Raw genomic sequence first — 20,853 nt, forward strand, 5'->3', positions numbered from 1 at the left:
ATCACTTACAATATCTTAAAAACTAGTGGAGAAATATGTCCTATTTGGAAGATCTTTCTGCTAGGAAGAGCTGCTTCGTAAGAAACTGATCACTTTGAAGTAATGAAAAATAAATTATTTATATGGAGAGTCAAGATGTTCTGGGACTTTATATGAATTAAGTTCAATGGGACATTTTTGTCAAGTCTTTTTGCAGGTAAGCTGGAATAAGCCATGAGAAGTAGATGGGAATATACCTGTGGGGTTGCCATCTTTGTGCAGATATTCTATTTTGCGCTAATTGCATAGAATTATTAAGAAGGAAATCTGCATAATCAAGTTCTTCTGCTCAAATAATGACTGTAATTACTGAAATTTTTTGTAACTCATTGACACCAATCCTTGCTCCTCACTTCAGTAAATGCACATACAGTTTCTTTCTTATTTACTTTCTGTTAAAATAAGAGTTAACTGGGAGGAATTTGCTTGTAGCAAGAAACAAAATAGAGGCCAGGCCTTGGAGATGATGGAAAGAAGGTTCTCCTCAGCTTGCAAAGACTATAGAATAGGTTCAACTAGAGAACTGCTCAGAATCAATGGACTAAAAAACACATCTGAAAGTTGTCCTTTCGCAAGGATGCAGAGGTATTTCATACTTACGTCTGTGACAGATAATGCCTGGTTTATATTTTTGAACCCTATTTCTGGGTTATAAACCTGAAACAGTAGTGACTGGGCTGTCTGAGACCTTCTGGAGGAGGGAAAAGAGTGTTCTTTCCTGTGAGAAAAAAACGAGCCTATGCATGGAAAGAAAGTTTTTAAGGATCTGGAAGAAAAAGAGATTGACACAATTACACCACCAAGCAAGGGAAGTGCACTCCAAGGTGAGCAGAGAAACTGTCTGGATGAGCAGACAGCCAAACCCTAGAAGCTACAGACTTCGTGGGGAGCACAGTACACCGACTAGAGACTGCAATAAACCAGATGCAGAAATAAAACCAAATGTGACAGAAGTGCAAGGACACAATGGATGATGCACAGTACATTAAGACACATTTTTTTTTTTTTTAAATGTTGCTGTAAGACTTTTATCTTCTTTGAGGACATCACTATGAGAAGAAAATCTAGGCCATTTCACCTCAAAAGTCTGTTTTATGCCATGTCCAATCACATTGTCTAGTGTTTTTTCTAACTGTTTCCCAGTTCATTCAAGTTTACCTCTTTCAGTTTTTATCAAAAATAAAAACTGATAGATTAGAAACACTGGTGAAAGACAGATTGCTACCACACTATAAAAGCATGGGGCAGCTCTGCTTCAAGGCACACATCAAAGCTGGTTTATATATCAGATATACATATACATTCACTTAAATGTATATGTATACATACGTCTAAGCACAGACAAACTGTCAATGAAAAGATGCAATGAATGGTGCTCTGCAATTGTTGCATCCTTAAGAACACCATCCAGTTCTTAAAGTGCAGAGCTTGCTATAGTGAATTATTTCTCTATTTATAGCTGTGTCACTTTTCTTCCACTCCATTCCCCCCATTCTCAAGTACTGTAGGACAAACACTTCCCTCAGGGAGGACAGATTTTTCCAGGTGAGTGAGATATCTTTATGTTTTTTTCTTCACCAGCATGAACTCAGCAAGCTCCTTGGCCAAAAGTATAATTCAGATAAACATGTAAAACTATTGTAAAAATCAGCAGAATAAATTATTATAGTTATAGAAATGCTCAACACAAATAAGATGATCTAGGACATCCTTAGGAGACTAAAGTCCAAGTTCATTTCAACCCATAGAGGAAAGGTTTGTTATTTCTCCTTAAAGGGAACTTCAAGGGGAGCTTAGGTCATTTCTGGATGAATACAGAGTTCTACTGTCTAAATACTCTTTGATTGAAGATGTTAGAAGAACGTGTTCTACTGTATATTGAAGAATGTTATGCTTCATTCCTTTATGACTGAAAGGTAGATGGTGCTTGTGAGTATGCTGTCTGCCAGCAGATGAATTTGCATTGCTTAACAATTTTATTGTGTTACAAGCAGCGGAAGAACTCCTTCAGTACAAGCAGAAACCACAGCTATCATCTACATGCTGTAGATCTAATAAATACTTAATTACTTCTGCCAATAACCTTGAATAAATATTTTTCAAATGTGACCTGTCTTCCTCATGTGAAAAAAAAAATAATTTAAAAAACCATAAACTTGCCCAGAAAAATATGAAATTGCTAAATATTTATAATAAGAACATCCCTGTGCTGGACTCTAAGGGATTCTAGTCAATCATAGCACTGTTCCACAGTTCATTACGGTCCTTCACATCTAGTCCACACTTTTTTCTCTCCAGTCACCTTTGGATTAACTTTAAAACATGCCTTATGGTTTTTTCCCAAAAAGTAAGTGGCAACTGCTGTCTGATCAATGTTTTTAACTATTTCCCATCAAATAATAAGGCTTTAAGGAAATATTTAGCTGTCTTAAAGGTAAACCAACATCAAATATGCATTGATTTATAGGTCACAGCTAAGCTCTTTATGCTGTGATGAAACACATTTTTTCAGACTTCAGAAGAATAATGGGTCACATTGTGCCATCTGACTTTTACGGGTACCTCCCCACTAATGTCATGTTCTGCTTTCAAAACAGATTGCACAATATGGCCCACTGTGTATTTTTTACATGATGGTGTAATATTAGGGTTGCTTTAACTGTTACTTTTTTTTTTTTTTTTTATAGCTTGAAGCTTTTATAGTATTGTAGTTCTGTAACTGATGTACTAGGTAATTATTTTGTCACATAGGAACTCAGTTGTTTCTATTGTCTCAGGGTCATTTTTAAATTGTCCTTCGTAGAAATTAACATTCCACCAACTTGAAGCTTCAGCTGCTTTCAATAAAGCGCATCTGTATTGTCTTGCTTTTTTATTTACATACATACAGTATTGTCATCTCGACCCAAGTTGCCAGGCAGGCCCGAGGCTAGGCCATTTAAAATGTACAGAAAATATGTTCATTGAGTTAAAGGGGCTCTGTAGTAATCAATTTACTTTTTTATTCATGCTTAGAATTGCATTATTTTCATCGCTAAATATTTCTTTGATTATCAAAATGACAAAGCACTAATTTTGGATACATGTACTCATCCCACTTTTGCACAGTTTTAGCAGGAGAATAAAGATTTTAAGCCCCTTATTCTCAACATTTTCATGTTAAACATATTAGGATCCTTGTAAAAATCAAGAACTGAAGAGGGTTAATGGAAGGGGTTAGTCATTCATGCTTTAGCACTAATTAATACAGAGCAGAGGCAATATATGCACAGAGCAACAATAGGTGCCCTCTAAAATAGTCAATATAGCTTACTGATCTGAATTTTCCCATAAAAATCTTCTGTGTTAATATATTCATCATGAAATACTGCCATGTACAGCTGACCATTATTACAATATATTCATAGCAGGTGTGTGTATATAAGAACTGGGAACCAAAAGGGGTTTTCTTTTCTAAATGAGGTGTAAAATATTAACAACCCTGGCATCAGTCAACCACATACATTGCTTTCTTCATCTTCCATCCTCACAGTCTCATGCAGTGGCTGGGGAATCTGACCAGCTTCTTTGGGAACTGCAGTACAAGACCCCACCCATATTCACTGCTGAAAGAGTTCAAACCAAGTTTTTCCAAATGCTGAATAAAAGTTCACAAAAAGCCAGATTTTCAGTGTACAGCAAAACAGTTTCCTACCAGCTTCACTTTCAACTATAGGTAGCAGAAATCATTTTCTTGTGCAAAATGCTCACAGTGGTAGCAATAAAGTAACATTTTTTATGGAAATAATATGGGGTTTTGCAGCAGACTGAGCAATTTCCCAGCCAAGAACCAATAGGTTTAATAATACTATATTCTAAATGGTATTTGTAGCATCTGTGATTATTTTTATAAAGGTTCCAAAGTAATTTAGAACATAAAGTTTAAAGATTCTCCCATCTGTGAGGAAGAAAAGATTGAAAAAAGGAGCTATTATCTCCTGTATTTCAGTAGCAGCTGAAGTACTAAGATTCTAATTGTTAGCTTACAGTCATCTATTTTACAGAGGGCTTTCAAAAGTATCTTTTATCTTGCTACAGTTTCATTAAGTTAATTTCACATGTTGGCATAAGATTAGTTCAGTCTTCAACTGGAAGTGGGACCTTTCTGAGGAGGGTCAAAAGTCACTGGATGTAGTGTCAGAAAAAGAATGGTAAAGACTATTCTAAAACAGCATTTGGTCAGAAATCTTGTCATCAATTTTGAATGACATTTCTACCAGGAACACTGCAAATCACATCGATTCCCTCGCTGAGAGTTGTATTGACTTAGTTTGTTGCAGCCTGCTCAGGCTGGTGTGCACTGAAGCATGTTTGAAAGGCCCTTCATCTCAGCTACAATATATTATTTAAAAATGTCAAGCCTGTTTTGCTGTTGCTGGAAAATAAATTATTCTGTCTGAGCTCCTAACATGTACACAGAATCTTCTCTCTCTAATTTTCGTAAATTATGTATTTCGTTGCTGTCTGCTGCAAAAATAGGGTGACTATCATTTTCTTCTAGCGCAGTATTTCCATATGCACTTTCCATCATTTGACCGTAGCTTTGAAACGCATTCATCCCTTGGTCCTCTTTTGGTAGGGATGTATTTCTTTTATATTTGGCAGTGATATTGGACTGTTAGATGCCTGCATCACTAATCTGCCTATTTTCAACACTGGCACTTCCCAGGTTTTTTCTGTGTAATTCAGGATCCCCAATGTATTTTCTTTCCAAGTAGTTTAACTTGTGCAAGCTTCAACCTTTGGCAACACGTTTTCTGTGTTTACTACCCCAGAATGAAAAATCTGGTTCTGTGCTTTGTCTTGAACTTGGTTCCTAGTAGCTTTATTTCATGACTTTTCTTCTTGCACTGGAAGAGATACTGAGCAGCTGATCTCTCTCCAGTCATTCTGCATTTCTCTAGACATCTGTCGTATCTCTCCACCACCCACAAGTTATCTCCTTTTTCTGTCTGAAGGGTCTCAGCTTGTTTTTTCATTACTCGTATGTAAGTAGTTCTATACTTTTTCATCATACACTCTTTGTCCTTGAACTCCTACAGACCTCTGGGTTGAGTACCATCTGGTGCTCACAAAACTTTTTGGCTATTAATTTTGTCATTTACTCCTTAACATGAACTGTCATTTCATTCACAGATATATTCTTTGATGAGTCCTAATGAAACACAGTTCTTCAAGAGGAGATTTTTGCCACAGAGAACTCCAATGCAAAAAAATACATTAAGTTTCATTGCAATGGTCTTATGTTCTCTGAATGTTTGTTTTATACCCTGATAATCAATTGGCTCTACAGGCTCTCTGGCAGGCTTCCCAATCCTAATGCATCCAAAGAAGGATTTAGTAGTAGTTTTATTTTTTCAGTTGTTCTTCAATATTTTTTTTTTTTTATTCTGCCAGAACTTACAATCCTTTCTATTTCTTCTGTATTTGCAAATAACTTCAGCTTTTTGAAGGATGTCTTTTTTGACAAATGCTTCAAATTAGTACCCTTTACCTCACTGGGGAGTCATGCTATCTTCCTTTTGTCTTTTCTCAACCCTTTTTTTGATAAGCAGTATGCCTAGACCTAGAGATGCTACGAGATGCTACTGTAAAGTATCCCCCATGCTTTCTTAAATAGTTTAAGGTATTAACTTTTTCTGACTATTTTTCTTTTTTTCTTTTCTCTTTTTCTTTTTTTCTTTTCTTTTTTTTTTTTTTTTTTTTATAATCAGAATTGTGTGGTTTTTAATCTATACATCAGGTAATAATGTCATCCTGATCAGCAGATCATTACTAAAGTATTCATCTCCCTACCCAAGTCCTATACTCTCCAGGGATTCTCTGTTATTCATTAAGGTGATCAGTTTCTTAGGACTCAATCTGGAGATCTCATGTGCACAGAAAATTACTCAAAATCAGCACGGTCTATTTCAAAGATTCTTGTATTTTTTTTAATCTCAGTATTAGAATAGCACAATGGTTACCTTCCATCAGTTTTATAGCATGTCTAGTATATTTCATTCAGGACCAAATAATTACTTCTCCTGTATTGTTTTTAAGATGTGTAGTACATATGTAGAAGAACATGTACCACTGCTTGGTTTCCTCCTTAAACACAAGTAAATAGAAATTTATTTTCCATTTCTCATAATTTTCTGTTGCCTAATCTTTCCCATAGCTGAGAATAAAAAAACCTAGTATTTTTACATATAATGAAAGCATTCTCCCAAACAGTATTATTCTTCAAAGCTGGAGGTCCTGTACTGCTGCCTTTGTAACTGAACCATGGATCAAACTCATTGCTTGGAAAGCACACAAAAAGAGAGAAAGGGCATTCTTTACAATGTTTCAGAGAAAAGTTTTGTGATCTGTTTTGAAATGCAGAGAGAAGGCAGTGGAAGAATAGAGTTATGCTGGAAAACATAGGGTTAAAGTTTAATTTCAGAATAGCAAAATTTCTAAAGTATCTGAAATGTTTTAGAAATGAAGATATGACAAAATGAAGAACTAATCAGGCCACTAGAGATCTGGCAGCTCAGAATCAGGCAAAAGGGGTTGGAGAAGACAGCAGCAACGCAACAGGTGGCGGCAGACCCTCTGTGGACTGAGGGAGAGGTTAGGTTGTCACCCAAACCTTTTCTATAGATTATGCTGTCAGTCTCTCCTTCAGACGCATAGGTCCCCATACCACAGAGACTTTGAAGTTTTTTCCTGTCTCCAGATCTGGCACAGATCTGCAGTATTGCCTAATAAAAGGAGAACACAGTATGCAAGTTATACATTATAAAAATGACATCTCTAAACTTCTCTTGCCCTGTTTGTTTGAAATCATTTCAAACTGAAAAATCTAGCTTGCAGGTAAAAGAAGTTACATCTCTCCCTTATAATTCAGGTGGAGACTCCACCTACCGTTTATTCACCTTCAGAAGTTCAATGTGTTATGCGTTTTGCATTTCCTAACATTCTGTCCTGAGTCTTTCCTACTTCTTCACTCTTTGTAGTCCTATGTTTTAAAATTCAAAACATGCAAGAACTTTACCAATGTATCCAATTTCTCATTATCTTTTAAATAAAGACATATGGCAGCAGAAAAGATTTTTAGTTATCATTGGTTTTAAACTGTCAAATATGATACCATCGAGGCATCACACTGTACATTAGTGTAAGATTTTTATGATTTCTGAAGCCTTAACTAAATTATTTATACAACAGAAGTCCTTGAAAAAATACTTATTTGGTCTAAGTAAACACATCCAATACGTGAATTTTTTTAAAAGTTTAAAAAAAAAAATTAAAAAGAAAAAACAACTGTCACATTTCATTTTATTTTCCTGTATATCTGCTCCCTTGAAGCATTCTGTGGAGACATGAAAAAAAATTGGCTAAGCCTGAATCTACATTAAGCAATCTTATTCTCATAATCGTGTCTTCTACAACTAATTAAACCATTACTAATTCTCAGAAAGATATGAACTTTCACTTTTTACACTGCAGTTTAAACACAACATGACTTAAATTGCAGGAGACTTTCTGAGTCACACTCAGGTATGGATTTTTCAGCAGGCTCAGAAGGCTACAGTCACTAATCTTCCTCTTTTCATCACTCTTCCCCTTGCTGAGTTTTCCTCCTGTTGCCTGGTATGAGATGTATGATTGGGGCCAAAGGAACTCACTGTCAGACAAGTGGTGATCCAAGGCTATTTTGTTAGCCTCATTTATTAAAATATTGCTAATAAACTTTTATATGATAGTCATAAGGCTGTTGAGAGTAAAACGTTGTTTGGACAAATAATTTGTGATTCATAAGCACATTTCAAGAACAGAAGGGACTCAACTGTAATCACCAAATCTTATTTCCTTTATGGCATAAAACAGTAATTCCCATATCAATCACATAATTTCTTGTTGAAATTGAAAGTTCCTTCCTCCCACAGTTAACAGGCTGTGTTTTTGATAAAATAGTGGGTGGCTAAGCAAGCAAATAAATTAAAAAAGTAGAATGATGCTAAAGAAAGGGAAAGTGGCATTGCAAACAGCAGACAACGTTAAGTAATGCTGATGGTATTGACTTTGTGAGAAAAAGCATTCAGGCTTGCCATTAAATGAAGAACGACCTCTCAGACTTTCCTAATCTCGTTTTACAAATTCCACTTGAATCATTTATCCAGTGGCAATTACTGTACATAAGGGAAAAAAAAAAAAAAAAAAAAAAAAAAAAAAAGAAAGAAAGAAAGAAAATGAGAAGGAAATTGGTCCAGACCTATTTAACACAACAGAGTTCATTTTAAATACAGCTTTTTTAAGCTGAGCAGAAGCTTGCTTTCAATGCTCCTGCAGAGGCCTGCTGAGGGAGGAAGACAGCCATCAGCTACTGACGGGGTCAGAAGCAGACTCAAATCCCGGTATCATTATTGTTTCCCAAATGTGGTTACAATAAACAAATTTAAAAAACCCCATAGTATACATCAAAGTTATCTCAGAGTATAGCAAACAAGTATGGTCAGTTTATCAAAACAGGTAAGTGTTAGCCATTAGGTTATAAGTATATTATGATGGTGTATACTATAACAGTGACTATGCACTATATAGCACTAAGTATCTGCAGTTGCTTTTATACCTGCAGATCTTCGGGAGGCCACAGGTAGGAAAGTTATACATAGATTCATTTAAATGAATTTCCACTTAATTAAAATTTACATGGAGACACTTAAAGCTCACAAAACATCTTGAAAACTATAGGGAAACATGACATGATCCTGTGCTTATAGTAGCAGCAAGCTGATCAGGAAATCCTTCTGTTCTCACTTTTATCAGTACTTGTGCACAAAGGAACACTGTGATGTCCTGAACAATCCACCTGTAAGACAGAAGTGAGTGTGAGCTCCTGAATGACAATCTAGACCCAGTGAGGAAGGTAAGTGAGGAGGATACGGAGACAAAATTTGGTATGAGCTGCTGGAAGGGCAGCTTTTGAACTGGCAATTCTGTTGTGTCTCTGCATATGCTAGTGCCCATCTGAATGCAGAAAGTGGACAGATACGTTTGGATGCAGGCATGCCCTTGCATTATGAGAATAAGTCTATCCAGATCTTTTTCTTGAAGAACATCTTCAATACATGAAGATATGACATCAGAATAAGAGAAATAGATGTTTTGGATGGGGATAGTACTTGCAGTGGAAAAATTTCCTCAGTTTGGTTTGATAAATCTGCAGCCTGAAGGCAAAAAGAAACCCATTGTTTGAAATCATGATCTGTGTGGACAATAGAGCTCGCTACTGAAGTGCCCTTTCCCTATTACACTTCAGATGGATAGTCTGTCTATAATGGTGGATTATATTCAATGCTGCAGTTGTCTGCAGAGAAATATAAGTATCATTTATCAAAGTACAGTAAGATGTTGATTTAGTTCACGGTTAACCAAAGAGGGTTGATTAGCAAAATATTTTAATTTACATGCTGTATGTTATTCTTCATTTGTTACACTCAATCTTAAAGTTTTAGTTCAGTCATAAGTAAACAAGTGATACTGATTTTACTTCCCTTTAAAACACATCTTAGATTAGCTGAAATTAGTGTGCAAATGTCCAGGATGTGAAAGTAGATTCAAAGACAGTTTATAGAAAATAAGAGACAGGAAATATTGAAGCAGAGTAAGTGGGTCAAAGTATCAGCAAACCCAGGTTCTACAGGAGATGTTTAAATAGGTGTAAAAAAATGTCTTCCACTTGCAGACCTGGGGGTGTTGGTCAACAGCCGGCTGAACATGAGCCAGCAGTGTGCCCAGGTGGCCAGGAAGGCCAACACCATCCTGGCCTGTATCAGAAACGATGTGGGCAGCAGGAGTAGTGAGGTGATTGTGCCCCTGTACTCGGCATTGGTGAGACCACACCTCGAATACTGTGTGCAGTTTTGGGCCCCTCACTGCAACAAGGACATTGAGGTATTAGACCATGTCCAGAGAAGGGCAACAAAGCTGGTGAGGGGTCTACAGAACAAGTTCTGTGAGGAGCGGCTGGGGGAACTGGGGTTGTTTAGCCTGGAGAAGAAGAGGCTGAGGGGAAACCTTATTGCTCTCTACAACTACCTGAAAGGAGGTTGTAGTGAGGTGGGGGTCAGTTTCTTCTCACAAGTAAGAAGTGATAGGACACTTGAGGAAATGGCTGTGCTGGGGGAGCTTTAAATCGGATATTAAGAAAAACTATCTTCTCTGAAAAGATTGTCAAGCATTGGAACAGACTTCCCAGGGAAAGTGGTGGAGTCACCATCTCTGGAGGTATTTAAAAGACATGTAGATGTGGTGCTTAGGGACATGGTTTAGTGGTGGACCTGGCAGTGTTAGGTTAATAGTTGGACTCAATCATCTTAAGCATCTTTTCCAATCTAAATGATTCTATATACACTTTTGATTAAACATTTCCTGAAACAAAAGCAGTCTGAGAAGAAGGGACAGCGGGGGGAAGAGGGGGCAAAGGCCCTCCGAGCCTTCCCAAGGAATGTCTCAAACACTCAATGAATGATTCAGACTTTGTGCTTAATGAACTGATAAGGCTAACAGTTGCTTAATTTTGTGGTCCTGAATAGCACAGGATGAGGCTGGAGGAGGGAGTCCTGTGGAGACAGGGAGGCTCTGCTCCGACCCAACTTGTTTGTTCTTGGGGCCATTGTGTCTGATGAATGACCTTTGCCTCATTATCCATGAAATGTATATTAAAGTTGACACACCTTTATATGCTAATGAAGATTTTAGAGATCATGCTAAACATACATGATTATAGCTCTCGTCCCTCCACCCAGACCACATGGCACATGGAGGAGAGGGGAGAACCTGAAACTAAATAATGGGGTTGTACTGATATGGTGAACGTAAAAGGGGGAGACAAGTGCCGCAAAGGGATGGAGGAGAAATAAGTGAAGAAAACACACACAGAAGAGTGCTTCTAAGACCCCCTTCTCCTTTGATGCAGGAACCAGGACTGGTGATCTTTTTATCTCTCTCTCTCTCCTCCCATCTTTTTTTGTCTTTTCTCATATAGTTGTTAGGTAATGCGAGACATACCTTACCACATGCTATAGTTTGTTATATACCTAACCAATTGTCATGGACCTAGTTAAGACATATAGTAGTCACTGTGGGCTAATAAGTGTTCGTGTATGGACTTTGAGAGTTATCTCACCTTAGTCCACACCACCGGGGATTTTCGAATCTGAGTCACATGCTCCCCTCTTCTGAGTGAGTCGTGACAAAAAGCAGCAAGATAATGCTGATTACAATTATGAAAACACTTTAGATGTACTTGCAGTATGTCCTGAACTCTTAAAACTGCCTCTGTTGCTAATACTTTGCACTGAACAGGTCCACTCTAGGCAGCAAGGCTTCTGGAGTCAAATGAAATACACACGTCAATGTCAAGAATGATAGAACTTCAGATGCATTTAGATATTTAGCATACGATTGATAAACATCTTAATGATGTTCAACCTAGCTATATAAGCTAAACGGCAAAGTTGATTTTGTTTGTTCTATTTCTCACTACACTTGAGGATATATAAGATCATGACTATTGTCTGTTTCCCTTTTCATGTGGATGACTGACAAATATAAAATCCCACCCAGATTTTCGCTTGTGATAAACAGTTTTGATCAAGCCAATGACCAAGCCAGTGGTGAACTCACTCACACTCTCACACACAGACATTAATTCACCTACTAATTGTTTGTTCATTATTCATATGAAAATAACATTTACTGATTTAAAATTTGCATAATCAGTTTAAAAATTGCATGAGAGGGAATTAAGTTCATAAATAAAATCCCGGTACCATTGAGGGTGAAGGTGTTTGTCAACAGTTTGATTCAGGGACCAGCAATGGCAAAGGTAATTGCAAGGCAATTAACTTTTCAATGTTTCTTGAAACGGATAACAAAGTGTCTGCTGTCTTTACAGTCATGTTTCTACTACATTGCATTGAGAACTTTTCTTATGGTAAGTCAGCTTCCAGATTACTACTTTGCCAATTTATTATGAAGTTGTCTTTTGTCCTCAGGTTACCTCAGCATATATATAGCTGATGATCCTGTAAGATGGGCGACGACACAGAAATTCAGACAATAATAAATAATGAGATTTAAGGAAGTTGCCTGTGAGAAACAGAGCAAAAAATTGTTTGAAAACCATGACTTTTCTAGAAAAAACATACTAAAAATGAAGAAAAAATTATCATTATTTACTCTTATCTCTGAGACCAGTCAGGGCATGGAAACTATGAGTTTTCCTGAAACAGATGTTTTTATTTATTTGGTTAATGCATATGTATTTACAAGAGTACAAACTACATAAAATAAAGCAACAGGGTAAAAAAAATAAAAAGAAAAAATTTTACCCTTTAAATATTGTCTTTTCATGATCTTTATTGATTCAAGTGCATGGCTCTGCAGTCTCTATCATCAATAGGGTAAAATAGGTTAAAACATGGTGCACCACTGGTCTGCATGAATAGAGCCTAATGACTTAAATTAGAGAGTGTGTGAGTGTTCCATTTGTGAGAAAGCTATACCAGATGGTTAGAGGTGAACATTATAGTTTGATATATATGTAAGGAATTCCATACAAACTATATGAATGAGAAAACGTAGTATTTTTCAAACAAACAAACAAAAAAACCAACCCCATATTTTGTAATTTATTGTTTATTTGCAAGGTTTATATAAAACTGAGACATTTGGAAATATACAATGAAATTGAAATACTAACCAATGAAATTAATTTCACCCAGACATGGATATAGAGGACAGCTCTTGCACAACGTTTTCTGGTTTTGCATTCTGTTAATTGATGATAACTATGGGGTTTCCTCAATTATTTTTTAATTACAGGAATAGAAGGCAATATTTTCTGTAATGTTTATTGCTGTATAATTTTTCAAAAAAGTTTTAAAGCATGTATAATTTATTTTAATTTATTCCACTCAAAGACTTTATGGTACCAATATGGAAAGTAGTCACAGTAAAACATTGGTCACTTGGTGGCATGGCAATGTGTGGCACTGTTATTCTGCCAGTGTCTTTAAGTGCACTACCCACTGTAATGAGACTAGACTTTTAACTCTCATGAGGGTTGTTATTCTTATGCTGACTTTGGATGTACTTTTCCCCCAATATACGCCATGTGTATGCAATTAATCTATTTGGAATTCCTAGTATTTGGCTGTTTGTGAGTAGTTATAAGGGTAAACAGAGTGACTCAAAAGCCCTCATAAACTAAAGCAGATTAATAACAGTGGCAGAATATGGAAGGGAAAAAAATACTTTCCTCTTGCCTAACAGTCCAGCACATCCAAGTGGAACTTTTCCTACCCTCTGAATTTACAAACAAAATTCCGTGCACTGAAAAGGAACAACCTTGCATATAAGCATGTATTTTTTTCCAGAATGGTTTCTCTGTGGCACAAAATTGACCTGGTGAGCTTCTTGTAAAGTTACAGTAAAAAAAAATATAAGAATAGTCATAAACTCCATACTTTTAATTCCTGTTCTTTACCAACCGTCTCATGTCAGTTAATGATGGCAATTGTAGGATAGAACCCTTGTAATGCAAGCATTACTAAGCATACACCAAGATCTGCAAATAATTTTTTCACAGTGGCTACAGGAAAAAAACAATCAAACAAAAAAAAACAACCCCAGCTTTTGGATACAGCAAGAACTCGCCATGATACTTATTGAACAATAATAAAGAAACATACTTAAAGACAAAACACCCTTCAGGTCATCCTTGTGAAAGACAGACTTCCCTTCTCATCCAGTTCTGAATCAAGTATATAAAACATTTGATCCTTTAACTTGTCTTGTGAAGACTTTTATCAAAATTGCTTAGCATGTACACGAGATTAAGTAAATATCACACTGGCATTCTGGTAGTTTTCATGCATTCAGTCTCCACAAAGTTCAAGATGAAATTGTTTTGTTTAAGCTTTCCTGAATTATTAGCTTAGTTTGGATTTCTTTTTTTATAATTTATCTAAACAAAACTAGTCAACTACGTAAATGATATATCCAATTAATTTCAAGTAATTTAGTGCTCTAGGTACTTTCTTACCAGTCTGTGAATTAAATCCTGAATAAATGTATTTACTCACAGTTTGATTCAGCTATTTAGACTTTAAATATTAGTATCACAATTTTAAAACTGGAGAAACATAGAAAAACTTCAACATCTCAAGAGTTATCTGTTCCCCAGAGGGAAACAGAACATTGATCTCACGAATCTCTGTATAGTTGCTTATTATCTGGATTCTCTCTTACGAATATTGAAAGTTGAACTTCTCTGACAAACAGCATAGCCAAAGTTCTGTCCCACATATGATTTCAAGAAGTGGAATATATGCACGTATTTTCTTTCCATTGATTTTAATATGCCATGTATGCAAAATATAGTCTTGTCAATGACTTGTCACATCAGAATTTTATATCATTTCCCTAATTTCAGATGCTATTCTTTGCAAATTCTTCCAAATGCTTAGTCAATGATAAAGGTTGGGAATTTTCACTGGTTAATCTATCTCAATATCAATTGCATTATCTTGGTTGAACAGACATATTTCATAGTTAAAAGCTTTATTCATGCAATCACTGAGATGAATTTAAAAGTTATTCTTCATAGAAGATGAACTTCTCTCATAGAAATCTTTACAAAATGACAGGAAAGCTAAAACTTTGCAAATTCTATGGGCAAAGATAAAACTGCATCGAGATTCAAATGCAGCTGTCCACTGGTTTACAGAGGAAAAATAAAACTGCTTCATTTAATCCATCTGCTCCCTAGAATGACTCCTGTCTCACTGGCACTAATGTAGTCCTATAGCCCTGCATATTTTGAGGCAGTTTCTGGTTTAAATACGTCTCTTTTCCACAACTAGTATTTCCCAGTTCTTTTCAAAGAAACAGATATAACTAGTGCTCTTTTTTTTCTTTTTTTTTTTTTTTTTTTTTTACCATAACTTCAATTATTTTGGGAGAAGTCTAAGGTAACTTAAGCAACGAGTCCATAGTATGTATACCAAATTTTTTATGTAAATTTGATATTCTGAATTGCACATTTTTAAAAGTGGAGTAACTGTCCTTAATTTACAGAACATAATATTGATTTAGCATTAAAGAACATAGAGACTGATTTTTTTCGGTAATGCAGAACTTAACTAATAGACTACATTCATGCATTAAACTTAAAACATTTTCTTCTGTATTATTTTTAAACTTATTTTGTATTAAGGAGTTTGCATACACAATGGTTCAGGAATTTGGCTACAGAAGCAAGAATTCAAGCTTTCTTCCAGTTTTGGACTAAAGATATTTCCAGTTCATCCAGAGGTAAAGGTATGTTTATTCATTTGATGCTAGGATAAAAATGTATCTGAATACCTTGTACTATTTCTCACATAAATGGATATAACTGAAGCTTATACTGAGCAAATTTTGTGTACCATGTCTTTCCAAGTTTGGCCAGAAGTGATCTGAAGCAATTTTGAAAAATGGTGGTAGGATATAAATAGTATCCTAGATCAAAAATAATAAAGCATTAAGAGGTTTCCTTATCAATACTTTTTAGTAATTACTTTACAAAGACTTGTGCTTAACTCTAGTGAGTTGTCCCACTGAAGTCTGTGCTCAGATTTATATTGGAAAAATGTGGTTACATACTTAAAGAATCAATGAAAAGCAAAGGATGACTGATGAGCTACAGGTTTCCCTCATTTCTGAAGCCCTTAAAAAGGCTTTATTTAAGTCAGTAGACTTCATGAAAAAAATTTAATACAGAATCTTTTGTCATTGATTCTGACTGATGTTGTTAAATTTTGTATATGAAGGTTTCAACCTCGTTCTTTCAGCATCACATGTGCTTCCAAGATTTCAGCGGTAACAGTTCAATGTTTAATTTTGTGATGAATAAGAGCACAAAAAATGTGGCAAAAGCAATGCAAGGTCTTTATGGAAAATTATAATCACTGGCAACAAACATATGGGAGTGGTATAAATGGGTAACATTTACATTGTGTTAAAAACACCTATGTAAACTACTTCACTCCCTATTACAAGGCACATTTTTAAGTCCAAAAAACATGTGAAATATTTACCTAGGTGAAAATACTAAGTAATAATAAGAAAAGAATATCAGCTTCCCACAGTTGGCCATCCTCCCAAGTGATGCAGACATTTTGCAGTATTTGCACTTAAATCACAAAATGATGAGCCTGAGACAAGAATGTAACAGACATGCACTTCAGTCAATTGTGCACCTTTTCTGTCACTGCCCTATTTAGTGCTCAGGCAAAACAATTGAGTAGGCATCTCACTTTCATTTAAAATGGAAAAAAGCAAAACGAAACAAAACACAAGGAAACCACAGATGAGGAAGATTGCAGTGCCCAGCAGTTTCAATATAAGGCCAAAACGTTTGTCAAAGAAATTTTAAATGACAAATTTTAGCTTCCTGTTTTCAGCTATATTTATACTACAGCTCCTTCCATGCTTTTACTCTTCTCCCTCAGATTTAAGAAAATTTTAAAAAGAAAACTAGCAAGCAAAGGTATCAAATGGAAAATTATGCTAAATACCTTTTTGAAAGTTAAAAGCATCATAAAGCTAAAGGGAAATGAAACCTCCATGCAGCTTTAGTTACAGTGACATCTCTTACCATATAAAAATATTTAATTTAAAAAACCTGACACGGCAGACAAAAGTACTGAAAAGTAAGAAAACTTCAAGGATAAGTTTTGTCACTATGACTTCACTTTCATACCCTCTTAAGTACTTTGCCACTATTATTAAGCCCTTGAAAATTTACAAGGTTTTTTTAAACACTTACTTGTTTGATCTAGCAGCAATTGTATTCTCGCAAGGCAAATACATTTGATCATAATTTTAAAAATGTCAGCTCTACATTGACAATATTCTTAAACATCCATTTTAACTCTGTCACAGTGTGCACAAGAATTAATCCACACTACTTCTGAACACAGAGACTTTGTAATATGTACAATATAATACATCTTTCCCTTACACTAAGTGCGACATCTGTTTTTGTTCCGGAAAGTATTTCAAAACTATCGTGTAAGCTTCAGTATATTGTGAGGTTTGTTAAATTCTCTGAAAAGATTTTTAGTTCTGATAAAATAAGAATGCACATAACACATTTTCTGGCTACTCAAAGTATAAAAGATTGTTCAGAAGAATAAAACATTTTCAGAGAAAGTACTCAGACATAGAGTATTTTAAAGGCTGATTTCACTATAACTTACTACAAATTCTGCCTCAATATTTGTTGTGTTTCCTGGTCGCCTGGATTCCTGTCGACTTTGATTTTTGGAGAAGAAATAATTTTTTGATCTTTGATTTAACTGGCAAAGCTCCTTAAGGAAATAGTTGATCTAGAGAAGTGATTTGATAACATTTGTTCGTATTTTCCAAATATTCCATGCATTTTCCATGCGTTTTGTGCAGGGAATAAAATTACCTTGAAAAGTTCAAGAATACAAGTAATCTGTATTAGGTCAGTCTGTATGTCTCTGAGGAGATATATCCCTACATTTGCAAGCCTGAAATTTAAAATCTAAGACAATGTCATCTTGTAAAGTGGTGAACTCAGTCTCACAGGGTACTGTGTTATCACAGTGCAGTAGGAGCTTTACATAAAAGTTCCTTTCCTTATTTGTTGCTAAGAAAGCCCTTAAGCAGCAGGTGGTATCCAGGTTAAATTTGCTAAGCAAATTTTTTACCCAGCATCTCCACAAATGCCATCATGTGAATAACTCAACATCATTTCTTTAGTCTGCTTACAGAAGGTAACATGTGACTGGTCTCAGAGTACACAGAACAATATTATTCACTTATACCAAGAGCTAATATTGATATCAGATTTTTAGTCTTTACCCCATGAGGTAGTAATTGGACACCCTGGCTGCTGTTTGTGACACCCTTCATAGCTGTCTCATCACCTGTTTTTTTCATGTGCATGTACTTTCTTGTTTATAGCTCTTGCCATGTTACTCTTCTGTTCTTCTGATGACTCAAAGTAAAGGTCAGGTACCACTATGGTGTTAAAATGTCCATCTGTGTAGATTTTAACTCATGAAAGGCTAGTTCTGTTTTCCATTAATTTTACAATATTTTTAAAACACAAAATCTATGATTTAGGTGTTCTGCAGAAGGCATGAACCTCCCTCTCCAGCTCACTAAAATTTTTCCTTGAATTTAATGACTGAAGCTTCTTAAAACTTCAACATGTTTAATAATAGCGCAGTAACTATATATTGACAAAAGAAGGAAATCATGGAGACTAAAGAGGCTACAAAATGTCATTAGAACTAGGTCATAAACACAGTCTATATTTATTTGAAAGTTTGACTTTTTTCTTTTCCAAAGATTTTTTTGTGTTTACTGTTTTTTTTCCAAAGGTTATTCTGGTTTTACCGTTTCTTTTAAGGACTGACTTCACAAGCTTGGAAATACATTGCATAAAGAAACAAGAATAACTTGCTCTTATTTGTGACTAGATGTAAAGAACTGATTTAGATTAGGATTAGTAAGGAAAATAAACAAGATTCTTTATTTGGTTTCTTGAGTATTAAAAACCTGTAACTTATTTGTGATGTACTTCAGTGGGAAACATTCTCAGAATGAAAGTATTGGGTTCTACTTAACAATAAGGAAAAAACGTCCATTGCAATCATTTAAAAAAAGGCCACCATCAAACAAAAACGCACAAGCAAAAAACCACTTCAGTTTAGTGACTAACATTTTTCAGTGCTGCAGGAGATGCATACATACCACTGCATTTACTGAAGTCCTTGCTTGTGTGCTCGTGCACCATTTGGAAGATATAACCTCTATGTCCTTAGGCATTCCTCAGCTTTATGACAGATGGCCTGCTGTTCCTGATAGCTTTAGGGCAGAAACTGACTGATTATCAACCTTTGGTAAATCTCCTCCCACAGGTGGTGGGAGCTCACAGCTTGCAAGTTTTCACTGCTAACTGAGTGTGCATGACAGTTACGGAAATCAAGTGTAATGTAGTGAGATATTAATTGGAAAAAAGAAGCTGAAGAAATGAGGTCAACACAAGTTGCTTACCAAAATATTGTCTTCAGACCAAGAAAGGTACAAGATAAAGGTGAAGGAAGGGACTCTGCAAGTAATTCCTCTGTAATTTTGAAGAAGGGATAAATGTGAACCTTATAAGTATGCTCGTTTTTTCACTTGTAATATATGAATTAAAACTTTAAAAGCAAACTGCACAAATGTTCTGCAGCAACTCAAGTCCTTATGCTGTCTTCTAGTACACATCTAACGAACTGTTTCTGTCAGATTTTAGATTTTGTGTGGTAGATAGCAAGCCAAGTTTTTAAAAGAAGAATAATGCAAGGAACAATACTGACAAAAAAATCCTATTGTATTTTCCCAATCAAGGCTTGTATTTTAACTGTTATCTAAATATTTCTCCGAGAAAACAGGTAATCAAGCAGCAGTACTTAGTAAATTAGGACTGATGCCATACTGAGAAAGAATACAGAGAATAACATAACTAATAAAGTGATATACTTCAAGATGTAAAATATTCAAAATGAAAAATAATAGATAAGAACAGATAGGGAGAAAGCTATTATGAAAGAGTAAACTCATGTAAAAATGGCTAATGTACAGAAGGCTTTTCCAAACCATGTCTCTGAGGTGGTGGTGAAAGTTAAGGCTGGACATCAAAAGACAGGATAGGGAGGAAAAACATGTTCTTTGGCAAGATGAAATGAAAGATATTGCTTAAGAAAGAGGAAAGCAGCAATGCTCTAAAAGCCTGGAGCACCGTGTGTATTTCGGCCAAAGCTAGAGATAGAGCATTACATACCAACTTTTGAGGCCTGTTGCAAGTATAATATATGTAACTTTATGTGGATAAAGGGTCTGAGCCATTTCTTGCTGCACTATTCTTCAGCAGGCTCAGCCATATAACCTAGACATTCTTGGTGTATTCCTTCTGTGCTTGAGCAGGGACATTAACATGTTAAAGCTGTCTCTCCCATAGTCTTCTGTGACATTGGTGAGTGTTCTCACCTATTTGCAGCTATATTACTGTTAGATTATTTTTTAGTAATCCTGACTAGACTTTGCTTCAGCCTTAGACCTGTAAATTGGAGAAGGCCATTTTTTTCCTTTCCATCAAACTTGTAAACAAAAGGAAAGCAAAGACAAACCATTTATTGGATCAATGCTAATGTCAGTGAAATTTTTGACATGGCTCTCTGAGTTAAAAACTACATTTTTTCTTTTCTCTGCAACATCTTTCTTCTGTTTGATTACAACTGGGCTATGGGTTTCAACCTGGAACTCTTGGCATGACAAAGGGAGTTCAGTCTCTGTCTTTCAAGGCTCTTTTTGCTTCTAATAGGCACATATGTTCCAAGGCAAGAGCCAGGTGAGGACTATGATTTAGGAAAATTTTCTTTCCTTTGTGATACACAGGAAAAGATATTTTTCCTTCAAGCAAAAAACGTTGCAGAGTTCTATTTCATTTAGATTCAAGGTACAAATTTATAATTAAAGTATTAAGTAAAAAGTAGAAGCAATAGAGTTGGAAAAGAGAGACGTTATGAGTCTTCAACCTAAACCAGTTGATGACAGTAGGAAGTTTTTTGTTCATTATAATGGAAGAAAGATTAGATATTAGATTTGTGAGGAAAAAATAAAGTTGAACATCATTATTGATTCTTTCTGTCCCAGAATTCATAGACAACACCCAGTTAA

This window comes from Leptosomus discolor, chromosome Z (assembly GCF_034619465.1).
Source record: "Leptosomus discolor isolate bLepDis1 chromosome Z, bLepDis1.hap2, whole genome shotgun sequence".
In the NCBI taxonomy this organism is placed as follows: Eukaryota; Metazoa; Chordata; class Aves; order Leptosomiformes; family Leptosomidae; genus Leptosomus; species Leptosomus discolor.